This window comes from Ostrinia nubilalis, chromosome 11 (genome assembly GCF_963855985.1).
Source record: "Ostrinia nubilalis chromosome 11, ilOstNubi1.1, whole genome shotgun sequence".
Lineage (NCBI taxonomy): Eukaryota > Metazoa > Arthropoda > Insecta > Lepidoptera > Crambidae > Ostrinia > Ostrinia nubilalis.
Window position 1 is genome coordinate 6,419,769 of NC_087098.1, and position 19,714 is coordinate 6,439,482.

Sequence of the window (19,714 nt, forward strand, 5' to 3'; positions counted from 1 at the left end):
GCTACAGCAGAAAACAAAATGGTCCACATCCAAAGGGAACATCACTGTGGGGAGCCTGGTTCTGGTGAAGGATAAGGCGCTGCCACCTCTCTGTTGGCTGCTGGGTCGCGTCGTGCAGACCTACCCGGGCTCCGATGGCGTGGTGAGGGTCGCCGAACTGAAGACAAAGAAGGGGACTATCCGCCGTGGCTTCAACAATATATGCCCTCTACCAATTTCTTGAAGTTTCCACTTCAACCCGGGGAGCATGTCTACTCACGGACATTGCCCGCGGGCGGCGTGACCGGAGGGAGCGGCGAGCGTTCGGCGAACGAACGAGCAATGTTCGGTTCGCGAGCGAACATCGAAGAAGACGATCCTGACGCACTCTCTTCAACGACTTTGCACAAAACGGTCTCGATAACATTGTTAATTATTTATACCGAATAGACAACTAATTGTATACAGTCCACTCTTTCATTTAATTAACTTCTACTACACTCACTATCGAAGTAACAATAGGCTTACCTTTATGAGACCAACTGGAATAATAAAGATGAATAATTATCTAAATCCAATTACCCATTTTATTGTTTACGGTCCATTTGAAAGGCTTATGTGAAAATAAGGTTATTTCAGAAACATATGCGCTGTTATAATCGTTTTAGAGACTCCATAATAATTGTATTTTTTCACCTAACGGAACGACCTTTTCCGGCATTTTACATAATACAGTGTGAGTCACGTTAAAGTGTACATATGAAAATAGATGAAACTAGACCTATTTTTATAGACAAAAAAGGGGTCAAAATTTTTTTGAGATTTTTTTTTAATTTTTTATAGAATTTTTTTTCTTCCTATTACTTATTGTAAAGAAAACGTAACAACTTTTAAACTAAGCGGTATATCCTGATAAAATAAAAACAATAATAATGATAAATAACAGGCGATACTAAAAAATACATAAAATACACAAAAAAGGCCAACAAATAATAAAAAATGATACTTTTTGAAAAAAATCTGCTTTTAAATTCGTGTTTTTTGAGTTATTTGATAAATTTCTCCAAAAAATGCCGCTATAACCGGTGGTTTTTATTACTTTGTATTATTTTCTATCTTATTACCTTCGTAAAACCAGGCCTGGCTCACTCCGCGCGGTACATCCGATAATTACCTACAGCGAAGCGCCCCGCCGGCGGGTATTATATCAGTCGAGTGTCACGCGCGCGCTCGTCAGGACGCTGGCGTGCGGTGTAGTATGATTATAATTCTATGATCAAAGTATTATTTAAAAATGGACATAAAGAGAAAGAAATATTGTGCGGCGTTCGGGTGTTTAAATTCGAAAAGTAGTCTAACGGATTTATCTTTTTTTTTCGCTTCCCAAAGATGCTGAAAGGTATGTTGGCCATGTAGGTAATCAATAATTCTTAGGATAGTATAGGAACCTAACCTACTATGACTACTGCTCAGAATGCGTTCGTTCGTTTCAGCCAAATGACGCCCACTGCTGGACAAAGGCCTCTCCCAAGGTTTTCCATAATGAATGCATACTTACCTACATACGTACCTCATTACAAATAAGTAGATTAATTATTATTTTTTCACTAGACAGCAACCCTAACAGCGTAAGAAGAGTTCAGAGGCACGCGATAGAAAGAGACAAAACTTGTAGGTGAATAAAATTGTAGGTACGTAGTGCTGTGCGAGCTGAATTCCACTGTATCGCGTCGTAGCAAGACTCGCATTTATTTAAATCGTCTTGCGGAGTAATCCTTCTGTACCTGTACTATTACTTATTCTGTGGTAAAACCAAAAATCGCATGTGTCTATCCCTATCACAAGTAATCACAACGTTTGCAATGAAGAAATTATAAGCAGTGATTACCTATTATGGTGACTGAATAAGTAATTAATTTTAACAAAAAAATGTTACTAAAATTATTATTGCTAAACATCTGATTCTTCAGATATCTTGTACCTTCGGCCTGAGCATCACCCATCAGGGGAGATGCAGGTTAAGATCTTTTCCGTTATGGATAAAAAAGTTCAAGTACCTAGTAGTGCGGTTGTAGTGTGGGCAGGCCCCCTACTAGATGGACCGACGATCTGGTGAAGGTCGCGGGAGGTGCCTGGATGCGGGCGGCACAGAACCGGTCGTTGTGGAAATCAATGGGGGAGGCTTGTCCAGCAGTGGACGTCATTCGGCTGAAACGAACGAAATGCTAGCAAAGTACCAACGCACCTGGTATCAAAATTTTGCAAACTATGAAGCCATCAAATCTAAATCTAGTTCGGTACTCAAATAAAATTAAATGTGTAGTGTACACAAGACGTACACATACAGTCTACACGCCTTAAATTGTCACATTTTGCGAGCAAAATCACATGTCTAAAACTTTGCATCACTTGACTATCAGGGGACAACGGCCTCACTCTGAGTGCGCTCTCGAACTAAACACTTTAGCAGCGATTGAATTCAGTTGACACGACAATGTAATTAGTGGGTATCTCTGGCAAAGTGTGCTCAGCAAATTGTCAACCAGTTTAGAGACAGGTGTCGCAATTTTCATTAGTGTTACATGCAGTGCTTTTCTTTAAGTGATGGGGCACTTGTAGCTGTAATTTAAAATTCAATTCCAACTGTAATAGGGTAGGATCACTGTTGAAAAGCCAAATAAATAAATGAATTGTATCTCTCTTGATGCTTTAACTTTGAAAGTGGATATCCTATTACAAAAATTATATTCTTCGTGACAGTTAATGACGTATGTATTCTTACCTTTTTCCTACTTCGAAGCAAATACCCTCCATTGAAATCGAAAAAGCATACGAACATTATAAGATAGATTTGATTTTCACTGCCTAAAACATACGCATACTCATACTTTAGTAGGTAGGTTACATACTTTATACATAACCCAAATGGAGCTTTATCATTTTCTACCACTTTTCTTGAAAAAGGATAAACCAATTTTATGATATTCTGGTAATCTTTTGTATTAGAAAAAGATGTCACATTGAATATCGGAGGTATTATTTAGGGATTCATATTTTTGGAGTTATAAATAACATAAACCGCAAAGTAATATTGTGTATTACTAACTGAAACTTCTGCTTATATTTTTGATCAACTAAGCAATGTGCTAGGGAAAATGTTTTACACCCGTATTCACAAACGATACATGCTTAAGTGAAATAGAAAATCGAAGGCACAACGTTGAATAGAGTTCTGTGATTGGTTCGTGTGTGACCCTGTGCGTCCACGCGCACTGTGAGACCTCATAGTAATGTATGTAAATACGGGCGTTAAAATTCGTACAATGATGGGCTTTAGTTTTATGTCAATGTGCTTAAAAAACGAACCATTTACTTTAAATGCAGCGTGTGCTGCGTTACGGACAAAATAGTACACCAGATATGTATTTTTGTAAAATAGAATCTATTACAACAGCATAAGATTCACTGACTCTACTTGAGTGCTGTTACATACATTTAGGACTGAACATCTGATTCCGAAACGTACTTATCACTGACAGTCGTTTCTACCGGATTCATTGCCAACATAATATTGTGTCGTTCGTTCAATCGGCAAATAGGCCCTATTCCTAGTCGTTACATGTTACATTAACGAAACGATATATCCGCGATCAATACGATACAAATACAACTGTACCGAATCAAGGATCTCCTTCCATTCCATCTCCTTATTCACCGATAATCCCATTTGGACGGAACCACAATCTGCTAATACCAAGCATATTTCAAGATGTAACTTTACTTTGACTTTTCTTTGACTGTACGTATACATAGATCGTTTCATCCACGAAGACGACCATTCTTTCGCTAATGTTTGAGTGTAATCGGTACACGCCAAATTATCCATGAGTGTACACGCACACTACAATAATGACGCTCGGATTGCTTGGATAAAACTTCCCGCACCCCGCGCTTCCCTCGACCAAATATTGGTGGGGCGCGTCTTCGTGGATGAAACATAGATCGTTTCACTACACTACAGTATACATACGATATAATTGTTTTAAAATAGCTCCTAATCCAACTACACAAGATATAGTGTAAAGTTTGATGTGCCGACGTCCGTACTCGATCGAGATAAATACATTTTGGTCGCGTTGAAACACTTAACCTATTTTCGAGTGTCAAAAGGTCTTTATCGTAACACTCCATACAGATTATGTAGGTCGGGTCAGATTTTATCCCATCCGAAAACACCAATCTTTCATTTTCCTGCGTATTTAATTTTACAGTAGCCAAAAGTGTCTTTCAGGTTATTTAATTAACAATAAGTACCTACTTATTAGTTCATTAAAGAATTCATTAAACTGTCTGAAGTTTTAATTATAAAAGCGAAGTACTTATTCGGGAAATTTTCATAAATGTCCTCCGTTCCTGAAAATGTGCATTGTCCGTTTAGCCTTCATCGCTATTTTCAATTACAACTGACTTGTTTAAAAATGTCTGCACAGTCATAAATATTGGTAGAGGTTATGAATATTTTTAATAAATTATGGAAAAAAAGAATGTGAAAAATACTAAAAAAATACATACCTACGTCACTTGTAAGAGTATCACTCTCGAACACTCTTACACTTCTTTAGTATGTTGTTGTTTAGGTTTATTATATTCTGTTATTTAACTTAAAAGAGTTGCAATAAGAACGACCACAATATAATCTTTATCGATCCATCCTCAAGATATACCCATTTTGCATCGATCAGTAGTTCGTCGCCATTGCCCGGGCAAAGCGATGGACACTTGACACCTCTCAGTCAAGCGCCCTTGATTATGTTAACGAGCCGAGAACTTGCGACTATTTGACAACTATTTTCCCCCCTAATTGGTGATTACTCCAGTTTTTGTTGGGGATTCTTGTCACTGACTGAATGTAGCTATCAAAGTGTCCTAAAAGTTTCACGTTACAGCAGGTTTGTTATCTTTGTTGTGATAACGTATAAGCTTATCTGGGAGCTGTATTTGAACTGGCTAAATCTAAATCGAACTGTGTTGACACACACTTAGTCTTTTCAAGTAGGCGTACCTATGTACCTAGAAAACAAAAGAGATCGTTCAGTTCTAATAGGAATAACATAATTGTGATGGATTTCACAGGAAAAACCTTCCACTATACGACCTTCTTTACTTTCGATTCCCGAGGTGAACAACATTTTTTCTAAGTTTTATTTTATTAGATACTAAGTCTGAGTTGCACCACCACCAACTTTGACCGTAATATTGACGATAACCGATGTTTTTGTATGGATTTTGACAGATTTTTGACGTTTGTCAAAGTTAAAGTAAGATGGTGCAACCCAGCCTAAGTTATGTATGTTTTACCACCACAATTTGCTTTTAACAACACGCTAAGAAAAACTTCAATAGCACTTGTCTTTTAAATGATCTATCACTGAAAATATTCACCATTATCATTTCAGCCATAGGACGCCCACTAGGGTGGAGCGTCATTGTATGGTTAAAAAAAAAAGTTACGTAAACGAACTTGAATACCTGCTAAAAGTTGCATGAGAGCAAGATAATAACAAGGATATTTTTATTTTATTTTTAAAATGTATTTTTTAGCCCTCTACCGTCGTTTTAATTTATTTATTTTTTATTGTATGGGAATTTTCTAAAATCTGTGTATTATTAAACAGAATAATGAAAATAGAATAAATTTAAATGTGTTTTGTAAATAAAAAATAAATTTTATGAATTAAAAAGTTTTATTCGAAAAAACAATATTAGAAATAATTAAAAAATATGTGGAAAAGTCACAAAATTTAGATTTTTTTTTAAATTTTATTTAGAACATTACAATTCTAATGGTATTGAAAGATGCCATTATATTGCTTGTTCAATTGTTTCCAAATCCATCTTTTGCTTTAGAAACATTCACTATTTTAAAATTAATTCATATCAATGAAAGGTAAACTTCGGATTTTTGAATGCTCTAATACTCCAGGTACTTTGTTGTCTTTTCTTGCTGCCATTAGGTATTTGTCTCAAGCTCTCTGATGTACATAATTGTTTTTCATAGTACATCAAAGCTAACAAAAGATGCTTAGGGTGTGCAAAAAACGTGACTCTTTGAATAACTCGTTTAATAATTTCCTTAACATTTGATTCCAAAGACTTTAATAATGTAATCAATTTCAGTCTTGCTTTGCTTGATCTGATCTAAACTTCCTGTAGCTATTTTTCTATTTTTTACTGATCTAGTGAAAATGCTCTTTCTAATAATGTTACTTCTCATCTTTTGAACAATTACAAGTGCTCAAATTACTAGATTTATAAGAAAACTATCTAATAGTTCTTGTATGCATTTTTTCCATTGCTGTAGTTTAGCGTTGAAGATATCTGATTGTTTTGGTTATGGAAAGCGAATGAAATGTGAATACTTATTGGAACAACACTTTAAACAAAGATGTTTTATTCGTTGTATCGTAACAACAGGCTAAGAAGTTTTCCTCTTAGTTTCGACTAAAATTTGAGAAATACAACGGGCTGTTTACCTTTTTTTTATTTTATTTCCGATTAGCGACCCGCCCCTGCTTCGCATAGGTAGGTACAACGTAATGTATTATACTTAAAAACCTTCCTCTTGAATCACTCTATCTAATTTAAAAAAACAGGTATCAGTGGTAACACTGATTAAGGTACAAAACAAATAAGGAGATCCTAAAATAGGTCACAACGAGTGCTTAATTTCGATTTTATTTTGACTTTGGAACAATTAAATTAGAAAACGCAATTACGAACTATCTACTTGATTCATATCAGTCAACTAAAGATAAAGACATAAGACAAAGATAGAAAGAAGAAAATAGGTAACTGGACTAATTCTGATGTCAATAGTTCAAATTGCAAAGTTACCCGCTGACCGTGAGTTTTGCTTATAATCGGCACTTTTAAAAATGTATTGTTTTAAGTTTATGACAAGCTTATAATGATATACAATTATTTTTAACGATGTATATTATATTTAAAGTTACAAAAATATATTATTTATCAAATAAAACCTGTTCTAAGGTAATTTATGATTTTTGCAATAAAGTCCTATTTTTTCATTTTTATGAAATATTCAAAAGCCAGTAGAGGGCTCAAAAATGGTCGCAATATTTTTTTATTTATTTTTCTCGTAATTGTTGCAACAAGATGCAACTTTTAAGAGGTATTCACAAACGCAAATGTAAAAAAAAAATTTTCGCTCCACCCTAACGCCCACTGCTGAACATAGGCCTCCCGCCTCCCCCAATGATTTCCATAATCTGAAAATATTAATATGAAAATCTGCAAGGACTTGATAAGAACAAACAGAAAGAAAGACACATCAGCACAAATTACGTTACGCATTGCATCAAACTTAGGTTTTTCTTAGCTTCTTTCCAATCTTGTTTAAAGATCTAGATTCTAGAAAGCTCAGGTTTTAGGTTATTTAAGAGAAGCCTTGCTTTACGGGTAGCCCGACATATTGGAGGCAGCGAGAGGGCTCGACTCAGAGTGGGAGCGACCTCCGAGGCTATTTCTTGACACTTTGCTATTTTTAAACCTACGTGCTTCTTCGATAGTGTTGCTATTAGGTGAAAACTCCACACACATGGTAACACCTCTATGGATTAATCTCTTTGGTTTAAAAGTTCCAGGTTCAATTCTTAAGTAAAAACGATGATGAAAATTCCTAATGCCATTACTTAAAACATTATGACGATTTTTTGGTGTTGCTTGGTTTCGTTTCCTAAAATACGCAGGACATAATGCAGTCTACACACCAAATTCATCGACCCGACATGTTGTCAAAAGTACTAGAAAATGTGGGTAATATAGTCCTTCATATTACGGTCCATCAAAAATAGGACCTGACAGTTTTTTTCCTACTACATTTTCAAGATAAACAACGCGGCTCCCAAAATAAACCTATTCTTCGTCCCAAAACCTTTGATTTGATTTCCTCAAGTAACTCCCTCAAGAAAAACCGTCATAGCTTCACAATGAAACGAACAAATATCCTTTATTCACCATTATAGTATCTGAAACGTTGCTAAATTAAATTCACGTTGTACCTACTTAGTTACGTATTCCACTTTGAGCACCCGTTCAAATATCACCTGCACGAATAGCACCTGACCTATTCCACTTAGAGCACCTATCGATATTTTGGGCAGGTGCTCTAAGTGGAATTAATATTATTATTATGACATACACAGAATGTCATATTATAATAATATACACAGCAGCCTAGTGCTACAAGAAATGCCAAATTAGCATTAAAAATAAATTTTAAAGTAAGGAATTATATAATTTATAGAGTTGTTAAAGACACGTGACAATGTTTACAACATTATGCTTTACGATTATTCAAATTACACACGTGGCTATGAAACATTGTATGTTAATAGCCCAATGTAGTAGATGCAAAACAAGAAGTTACGTCAAATAGTTTTAAAATTGTAATAATATGCCTATGTGTTTAGGCAAAAAAAAATTAAACAAAAGGATAATAACCTCTCACGAAGACTACTGTTTATTTTTTTGAAGACTTTTTTTCTCATTCCATTGTTTTTTGAACACTCAAAAAATATTTTTTTTTTATCTCTTCTTGTAAATAGGTAAGTATTCTTTTTATAACATTTCATCGTTCACAGGTTGATCAAAAATTAATAAAATGCCTCCAACCAAAACTGTTTCAACAAAATGCTCACAGCTTTGCGAGTTATTAGTGAGCAGGTTGTCTGCCGCCTCTTACTTTGAGGTTTCACAGCCACCCTGTATATGTATACAGGCGTGTACTAACCTACACGTCGTGCGGATTTACCTTGCTTTTAATTAAGGAGCCCAAGTTTGCTCGCTCCTGATATATTGTGCTAATAAACGAAATAAATCCTTAGCTTACAGTATGTCTATTTTGAGAAGGTAATTTAAGTAAATAAAACGTTGTTCTTAAGCAGTTAACTTTGTCTACATTTTCTCCAATAAATATAGACACTTAATAATCAGTGAATCCCAATAAATCCATTTTGATTTAGAGATATCAAAAGCTCTACATAAAGTGTAATACTGTGTAAGTGTAATATTGGCAGAGTACGGGATTTTTCCCATCAATGTTCCCACTGCAACAACTTTTTGTATAGCTACAACTAACCGCAAACAAAAAACTACAACTAACCGCAAACAAAAAACCCAGCTAATGAAGGCCAAGCGGCGTGGCACTATGCCTAAACTCTCACAAAAACAAATATAAGGTCACCTCTGGTTTACTTGAGGCATAATTTTCTCCATAGTTCTAAGTTACGTAACTTAAGCAAATAAAAATCCTTATATGGTCGATAAACCCCTCTTTGTTCGTGGGCGGGTAAAGCGTATTCACGAGTCATATTGGTCAAATAAATCTATCATATTATACTAGTTCGTACTCGCGGTTTCACCCTCATAATTTCAGTCTTCGAATAGAAAGTCCTCATGAGAGTTACGTCTCTACATCAAAAATAAGATCGGAAAATTCTAAATCTGATTCTTCATATTTTTTACTGAGAATCGCCTCGTAAACCTTTCTTATACTAATGCTATTTTACCCGCTTTCAGTTTATTTTGTCCTTTACAAGGGCATATCTTTTCACAAATAAATCGTCAACATTCGTTCTAGACTCAATATGCAAATACACAGACAAAATTACTAATGCAAATAATAATCATGCTAAGTACACACAGATTGGTTGTGGTCTTCAGCGAAATCTTAAGTGATTACAGGCCGACTTAGGGGCTATTCGACGAATTGATCTTAAATATTTAGGCCTAAATGTGGTAGGTAGTGTGCGTGATTTTAGCCGTTAAGGTGGATCGCAGGCCATTAGTACGCAGGCCCTCTTAATGGATGAGGGTTCCCATCATCCCAGATAGAATGTTCGAAGGGACCCCTAATGACCTATAGCGATAAACCACACTATGAATAATACCTTTATAAGTAACATGTAAGGAGCTACGCACTTGTGTTGAAATACAATGTAGTTGCTAGGAGAAAATGCGCATGTAAATTAAGATTGATGCGGTGACGATACAAGAAGTTTGTATGTACCTATAGGTTGAGAAAAAATGTGAATGTAAAAACCACTTCGTATGATAAATTAACTCGTTGTTAGGGGTACCTCTGCAATCTGTAATTAGCAAATAGATTATAGGATTATCACTTTCTAAATTAAAAGTGTCCTAATAATGTTTAAGCTTGTTCAGCAGCTAAACCAAACCAAAGTCAACGGTAAGTTACCTACGTAAAACAATGTTTACTCGTAGGTGTTGTTTCTCTTAAACTGCATTAACAGAACTGTAATAAAATTCTGCTATTACAAACAGAACTTTAATTAACTGTTATATTTATCCGATTACATTAAATCACCAGAGATGTATCAGGTTATTGTGTACTGAAACTCATTGCTTGTTAAATTGAAATACAAAATGGTTGTGCAGGGAGAAAGAGGGTTTTCGTAATTGGCTTATTTTCTGCTTATTTCACTGATGATGACTTACGCTTTTTCAAGTCGATTATGCAAGGCTTCTGTTAGAGGTTCTTGTTAAAAAAGTTTATATATTCTTTATTGCTTTTACATAATACCTAAAAAAAATACAACGTAAAAAAGGCCTGTCCAATCATAAAGGGGCTGCTTCTGGGTAGGTACCTAGTACCTACAACATATTTTAGGTAGGTACTTACTTCACAGCAGCTAATTGGTAAATTAATTTGGTAAACGGATTATTTCTTGAGTTTTCGATTTTGTAAGTTATCGACTTTGAGCGCAAGAATCAGCTCCTTTTGGATCTGATAAGTACTTACTTTTTAGACGTAGACATCAAATTCATCAATGCTAGGGAGCAACTACACTCGACATCAAATAAATCGCACCTCCCGCGACAAGCATTTTCAAACGTATGCATCCCCACTTCCCACCAATATTGGCACCATTTAAAAGCCTAGTTCTAACCTTCATTTCATTAAAGGAAAGGTTTTTACCCCAAAAATGTGTCTTTAGAAGGATCCAGAGTCACTTCTTCAAAAAATAGGTAGTTACGCTAGAGCCAACTTTTATGGCTATAAAACTGTTAAGTTGGGATTAATCGCTATCCATCTGTTAAAGAGGACACGTGAAATCATTATTTGGTTTCATAACCATAAAAATTGGTCTAATTGATCCCATAGGTGGGCCCAAAGTGAGGTATTTTTTCAAGTCACATTTATGGTATATGTTAATCATTTATTAAGAAATTAAATGTGTTTTTCTTTAAGGATATTTATTGGGCTTTCAAATAACACCAATATTGCTGGGGCACCATGATTGTGTCAGAAGAAAATCGTTAAAGTTCGCGTCGCGGAAGGTGCGGTTTATTTGATGTTGAGTATATATACCTATATACCGTAAATAATTCTTTGAAATAAATGTACTTAATTAAAAACGGTCAAATTATTTGCTAGCGCAATCTAAAACAAAAATTAACATTGAAACCACTTTAGCTACTCGCTTAGAAACGGCCACCAAAATATCCGAGTCGATTAAAAAATTGTCCAAAACTTTGTGAAAATCCTAATAAAGCTCCATTCATCCAACAAATACGCGGAGGTTCAATAACGAAGCCCTTTAAAATAGGTGCCGAGACCGTCCTTTTGAATATCTCAAATTGCAGTGGACTTATAGGGGTGTCAGTTCAGCGTACAGATGGGGTGGCAACTAAGAGGAATGTTGGGAACACTTTTGTAGGAACAACCTGACCAGGCGGTAGACGTATTATCAATTTGAATGGAGAAGTACTGTAGCAAGTTTATAAAAGTCTGAAAACTATGTACGAAATTTCTAATCACACATTATTTAGATACTAGTTTTTACCCACGGCTTTATCCGTGTGTATTACGATCTGTCAGGTCTGTAACTTCTATTTCCTTAATTATTTCGTGAATTCAATAGCGAGGCCCTTTAAAACAGGTGGCGAGGCCGTCCTTTTGAATATCTCAAATTGCAATGGACTTATAGGGGTGTCAGTTCAGCGTTAGTACAGGTAATAAATAGGGTAGCAACTTGGAGGGTAGTTGGGAAAATGTTCCGAACATTTTTGTAGAGGCAACCTAACTGGTGGACGTTTTTAGGTCAAAGCAAGTACTTTAGGTTGACTGAAGAAGTATTGTAGCGTAAGTTTACCCGTGTGTATTTCAGTCATTAACTATTTTCTTCTTACTGCATTGAAAATTTTATTTGTAATTATTCATTACAAAAAGTCATTCCAAAATTGATTTAGATATTTCGGAGATCAGCCGAAGAAAACATAAGCAAGCATTTTTTTGTAACTAATTTCTTGCCAAAAGTAAAAGCTTAATCTTTTCACAATACAAACAGGCACTTTGATTGTATTTTAAATTCATCAGATACTGAGAATAGAAAACAAACTAATGGAAAAGCCCGCGATATAGGTACTGTTTAGCTTCCCGCTTGTCCTTAGCTCATGGATCAACTCTGACGGCTTATCTAGAAATATTATCTATTATATCTTTATTATATAAAGAGAGAGGGCGCTGCTGAGCGCAGGCAAACATACATCTGTGTTAAAAACATTATAAATAATAGTTAAAGTGACTTAATATCTGTACGGAGTTGACTTGCGGGTGCATTGTGTTGCGGATGTTGTGTGTGTATGGAGTTTTGAAGAAATTTGCTGTAATAACAGTGATAAGTGACAATTTATGCCGTCATTGTCGGTGCACTTTATTTGGACAAACTCGAACGTGCCGCTTGAAACGAGACAAAATAAATGGACAATTGCTATGTGCCGAGGAGGGAACAATACCTAGTGCTGTGATTGACAATTGTTTTATGCAAAGACAATTATTATAACCTATTTCGTGACTCGTAAAAATAATTACAAGCAAGTTGAGCCATATAGCGCCATCTATCGAAACCTATCTGAAGTACTAATGCATTCGGGATCTGCCTTTGGGACTGGTTTAGCGAAGTGACGTGACTATTCAATAGTGCTTTCCAAATCTCCGATAGAGGGCGTTAGCGTGATCTGTTGTACAATTATTCAATATGAGTGCAACACAAAAATGCGCCGGTTGTCAAAGACCAGTACATAGGAGAGAATTTTTGCGATGTATGGTTTGCAAAGGGGTGTACGACCTAGAGTGTGGCAATGTATCAAGCAAATTGTTTGGCATAATGAAGAAAAAAGATCAATGGAACTGCCCGGAGTGTATGAACAAGAAACCTAAAACAGGAAATCTTAATACACCAATTCGCCCAATTGTGACGGCAGACGATATGGAACCATCGGGCCCCTCAGCCGGTAGTATTGAAGACAATCACAACGTAACACATCGCAGGAGATTTGAACAACCCACGAATGAGACCACCTTTTATGAGCCGGAAGTATCAAGCCCGGGGTCCAACTTTGAGGGTATCCATTCCAACGATGTGGTCGATGAATTGAAATCTTTTATGAGTGGTTTGATTACGAGCGAGATGAGCAGCTTGCGCCTGGCTATTACTGAGCTGACAGAGACAATTAAGACGCAAAATAGTCGGATTGAGCAGTTGGAGACCAGGGTGCAGGAACTGGAGAACCAAGGCATTAACCACCCAAGCATCGCAGCTCTCGAAAGCACAATAGCTGACCTGCAAGCAGAAATACATGACCGAGACCAAGTGTTACTGCTCAACGACCTGGAGATAGCTGGGTGTCCGGAGGAAGCCAACGAGAACAGCACCCACGTAGTTATCGCTCTCGCAAAAAGGATCGGGGTTGACTTGGATGAGAGGGATGTGGTGAGTGCGGAAAGAGCGGGCCCGCCGCGGACGGCGGCGCGGGGTGACGGCCCCGCCCGCCCAAGGCCCATAGCGGTACGTCTGACCCGCCGTTCCACTCGTGACGCTCTGCTGCGGGCTGCGCGCGTGCGTCGAGGTGTAACCACTGAAGGTCTGCCATCATCAGGTCCACCACGCCCATTCTACGTCAACGAGCGGCTTACCAAGTACAACCGACAGCTGCATCAAAAGGCGAGGGAACTCTCCCGTACTCATAGCTACAAATATGTTTGGACCCGAGAAGGTAAAATCTACATACGTCAGGATGACGGTAAGCCGCGCCACAGATTGCGCTCTGAAGATGACCTGAGGCGAATTTTTAGTCACCATTTGGTTTGAGCTAGTGATTGTAGCGTGGAGGTTCTTATCTTTTGATCTTTTTGATCTTTTTAACGCATGTTACTTTTTTACCATATTATTGTCCAACATTTATAGTCTTTGCCTTGAAAGATTACATTCTATTGAAATATTTAACTTTAAAAACATACTTAATCTTAACTTAGATTTTTGTTATTTAATTTTGTTAGGATGCAAAGCATTATTTTGGATGATCTACTGTCTCTTTTTGTACGTGTTTCCATTTCATGTTATACTGGATATATTTAATTTTATTGTATCGTTTTATTTACAAGAATATTGCCTTAATTTGTTAACTGTTTTGTATAAAAATACCTATAATGTCGCTAATTACTGCAGCTTTGTTATTATATCTCGCCAAATAGAGATTCAGTGCCTTAAAACGTTTTGTGTTTATCAAAACTTTTGTGTATTAAAAGGACTGTTATTGTTAAAGCTACTTAAGTCTATGTCTATGTGCAATTATTATTATTATGTGCATGAAGATGACCATGTGTCTTGCTGCATAATATTATGTTCTCTGGTCACTGCCACATCGCTGTTGTTGTATAATTACATGTTATTGTTAAGGCTACTTAAGTCTATGTCTATGTGCAATTATTATTATTATGTGCATGAAGGTGACCATGTGTCTTGCTGCATAATATTATGTTCTCTGGTCACTGCCACATCGCTGTTGTTGTATAATTACATGTTACTTTATGGTAAATATTTAGAAATCAAACAATATGTCATAGATTTGCTGAAAACTTTATTGCACACAGCATACTTTCACCGTATTACAGTAGTGAGTGTTTTGAGAGCTGATAGAAATTATGCATTTAGTCGTTTCCCAGAATTTTTCACGCGCTGTCGATTGGCTTGGAGACTGTTTCTTGACATGCGGCATCTGACAATAATTAGAATTCACTTAAATAGTTCCAAATTTATTTTCATCTCGTACTCTTTTGTTTTTCAATTTATTAAAAGTAAATACTTTACAATTGGATTCCTAAACCCTGGCTCCCTAGGCACACGGCACGAGGAGTTTGTGGTTGCATTGGAGAATCGTTCAGTAGACATAATGGCCATAAATGAGACGTGGCTCAGATCGGGTGAGGAAAAACGGGCACCAGCGCCACCTGGTTATAAACTTCGCCACATACCGCGCCCCCCAGGCGTGCGCGGGCGAGGCGGAGGGGTTGGTTTTTATATTAGGGATGGTATTAGTACGCGACAAATAAAACCCCCACACTCAGACTCGGTTGAGCAAATGTGGCTAAGCATCACATTGGGGGGACTCAAACTGGCTATAGGAACAGCTTATCGCCCTCCGTGGCTTGGTGTGGACATTTTTATTGACGCTCTTACTCAGTCAGTTGGCGCTCTCTCAATGTTCGATCACATTATTCTTGTAGGGGATTTCAATATTAATATGCTTGCTATCAATGATACTAACACAAAAAAGCTCACGGATTTCTTTCGGTCCTTAAATTTGGAACAATATGTAACTCTACCAACTCATTTCACAGATCATTCCGAGACACTTATAGATATTGTCTGTAGTACCATCAAAATACCGAAAATTAACGTTGATTATATCCCTGATTTAAGTAGTCATGCCTTTATCTCGTTTAGAATACGCCTTAACAAACCTAAAACGCCTTCGAAATTTATATGTTACAGGCCTCTCAAGGATATCAATCTAGACGAGTTTGATGCGTTTGTGAATTGTATTCAATGGGAAAAATTGATTGGCGAGGATATTAATGAATCCATACTGTGTTTTAATGCCTATATACTGCACGTATTTGATGTATATGCTCCCGTAGGCCGAGCATATATTAAGAGGCCAAGCTTCCCTTGGATAACGCCAACCATAAAGCAAATGATGAGTTTGAGGGATAAAGCTCACGTCAAGTGCCGTCGTACTGGTAAAGATGCTGATATCAAATATTATAAAGAGTTGAAATCAATTGTAAATAAGGCCATGTACAGCGAAAAGGCAGGATTTTTCCGCAAAAATATTAACCAGCACACTAAGGATCCCAAGTTGCTTTGGAATAATATTAAAAGAAATATTGTGGACTTTAAAAGTAAACAATCTGTAATACCTTCTCACATTAGCGACCCAGATATTATCAATAGGCATTTTCTCCTGGTACCTGGTAATGATAACGCCACCATTTCGGATCTTACATATTTTGAATACCATCGGTTTGGTTCCTCTTCATTCAGCCTTCACACAGTTGATGAATCATACATATTAAAAATAGTCACTAGTATATCAACTAATGCAATGGGTGTCGACGGGATCTCCCGCGATATGATCATCTTAACGATGCCAAGGACACTCAAAGTAATCACTACAATGATCAATATGTCTATTCGAACTGGCATTTTTCCTGATATCTGGAAGGAGGCTCTTGTCAAGCCTATACCAAAAACCACCACCCCAAGCGAACTAAAAGACCTTAGACCGATCAGTATCCTCCCTTTTTTGTCCAAAATAATTGAGAAAGTAGTCTGTCAGCAGTTAACTGATTATTTGAATGCAAACAACATCTTGCCCTCTAAACAGTCTGGATTTCGTGCCGGTCGAAGCACAGCCACGGCCTTATTGGATGTAGTAGATGATATTTTAGCAGGACAGGATATAGGACACGGATCTATACTAACCCTTCTTGATTTTTCGCGGGCGTTTGACACTATAAACCACAATCTTTTACTGTCTAAATTGTCATTTTATGGGTTTGACAGTGGGTCACTTAGATGGTTTGCCAGCTATCTTGATGGACGATCGCAGAGGGTGGAGGTGGTTGGTGTGGATGGTACTAGCTCTTGTTCGAAGCCATCCCCAATAAGTCGTGGAGTACCGCAGGGATCCATATTGGGCCCAATTTTATTTATTTTATATAGCACTGATTTGATTGGTTCTATCAAAGACTGTAATTATCATTTGTATGCAGATGATTTGCAAATTTATCTCCAATTCAAGCCTAGTGAAACCTTAACTGCTGTCAATAAAATCAATGAAGATTTAGAGCGGATTGACAAATGGGCAAATAGAAATGGTTTAGTTCTGAACCCGCTTAAATCTAAGTTTCTCGTGCTGGGTTCTGCGACTCAGATTAGCAGCATAGAAAAGTTAAATCCTGCAATTAAGATAGGAGACACAGATGTCGAGAAAGTAACTGAAGCCCGCAACTTAGGAGTTCTCATGGATAATAGGCTACGGTTTCATAACCATGTCTTGGAAATAGTAAGAAATTGTTACTACAGGCTTAGCGTGCTATATAAGATTAGAATGTTCTTGGATGTTAATATAAGAATTAAGCTTTGTGAAGCGCTTATATTATCAAAACTGAATTATGCTGATACTGTTATGGGCGAGTGCCTCTTTGGTTATACCAAAAAGTTAATACAGAGAGTTCAAAATTCGTGTGCACGATTTTGTTTTACCATTCCTCCCAGGTCTCATATTACTCCGTTTCTAAATCACAATAATTTAATTAATATGCAATCTCGACGTTCACTGCATTATGCATGTCTTTTATTTGGTGTAATTCAAAATAAATCGCCCTCATATTTATATGACAAATTGTTATTTTCTAATCGTATCAGAACTGCTTCTCTTCTATGTTGTCCTAGCCACAGTACAGCTGCATTTCGTGGAAGTTTTCGATACTCAGCCACGAAATGTTGGAACAACATCCCTCCACCCCTTAAAAAATGTTTCTCATTGTTTTCTTTTAAATATAAATACAAAGGTTTCCTTTTAAATTTGCAAAAAGACTCATTATAGGACAGCAAACTGAAATTAATGTAAATTAAAATACACTCACTTCAAGTTCCACGTTTCATCAGTAACATGTATTGCTATGGTTGTTATGGTAACTGTGTGCTAACTTTCTTATAATTATGTAAAGAGTTATATATAAGGTGTACAATATGTAACGTATTTATGAGGTGTTTATATTATTATGTATCATGATTCATAAGCAATTGTTGTGCTCAGTAGTGCTCTCCCTGTTTGGGTGTCCACGGAAGACCAGCGTCGTGGCATTATCTACTGAGATGCTACGACACCATGCTGAGTGGATACCTTTTCAGTATCATTGTAATTACCTTTTCATTAAATAATGTTAAGTATTGCAAGTGTATTGTCGATGATACTGAATAAACATTTTTTCTTCTTCTCTTCTCTATCTAAAACTTCTAACGCTTTATAAACTCGATGGATTATCTTAACGCACCAAGTTCAACCCTAAAGCGAAATATTCCTACGTACGTCAAGGAATGACTACGTGCCACACTAAGGGTTAACCCTCAACCGTCAATACCACAGTAATTCTGGCCCGGTTTTAATTATCACCAAATAATCGTGCGCACGTGAGCGTGTAGAATTTGGGATGATCTATAGAATAAATTGGGATTGGGCCGATTCATGGATAGCATTTGAAGTAAATAGAGTTAGGAGCGCTTTAAATATTACTCACAGAGCAGTTCGTGGATAGGTAAATAAATACTCGTACCAACAACTCATTACCTCGAATAATAATAACTGTACCTCTATTACGAAAAACTTTCGAGTTCGTTTCGTTGCGTATTCAAAGTGTCATCGAAAAATTTTGTACGAAAAATTAAACAGCGCCCCCTATATTATAGCCGCCCTAGGGGGCGCTGTTTAATTTTTCATACAAAATTTTTCGATGACACTTTGAATACGCAACGAAACGAACTCGAAAGTTTTTCGTAATAGAGGTACTGGCCTGGGTCACAAAGACATCTACAAAATATTAAAAAATATTATTGAATAAAATAAATTGTAAAGTTATTACGAGTATGAATGTGAATCGATAAGCACTAATCAATATTATTCAAATCAATTACTAGTTAAATAGCCTTTCAAGCCACTATCTCCCTCAACTTATAGATTTCTAGATTAAAGATAATCATGTAATCACCATTAATCATCCCTAAAAATAAAGACATGCTGTAATAATAATAATATAAAGTTTTCTTAGGATTATTTTCAACAAAGGATTTTATCACATGCGTATTATTATTCTTGATTTTATTCAAAAGAATTCGTATATTGGAATCACCTTCGTCAATAGGAATGTAAAGAAGGATCCATTAAAATAAATGAGTATTAATATTGTATGGAGCATATTATGCGGCCCAGATATCATTTGGCATATTTGTATTCATGAACGGGGATATAAACTCGCGAGAGAGTATGTGCTATGTATGGCTTATTATCCAATTATTTGGTACGATTACAGTAGCCTTAGTTGTATTTAATTAAGTGTAGAGTATTTCAACATACCATAAAAACATCAAATAAGTCAAAATTATGCACATTATAGTTTTTTTTTTATCTCCAGCTGAAAGTTCAGCAAGATAGTTGAGACGTTGTGTTTGAATTCGAAATATTGTGCAGGTTAACCTTCTAGTGACTATACGGCATACATTGTGACATCTTAAAAGATCCTAATAAGGTCTTTTTTGCATCAAAAAGTACACAGTCTGATGTTTTT

General features: G+C 36.4%; 1 protein-coding gene across 1 annotated transcript in view; it reads left to right on the plus strand.

The window, feature by feature from the left end:
• LOC135076116 (trace amine-associated receptor 8b) overlaps nt 1-19,714 on the plus strand; it is a 69,343-nt gene that overhangs the window by 12,353 nt on the left and 37,276 nt on the right. The gene's annotated exons all lie outside the window — the stretch shown is intronic.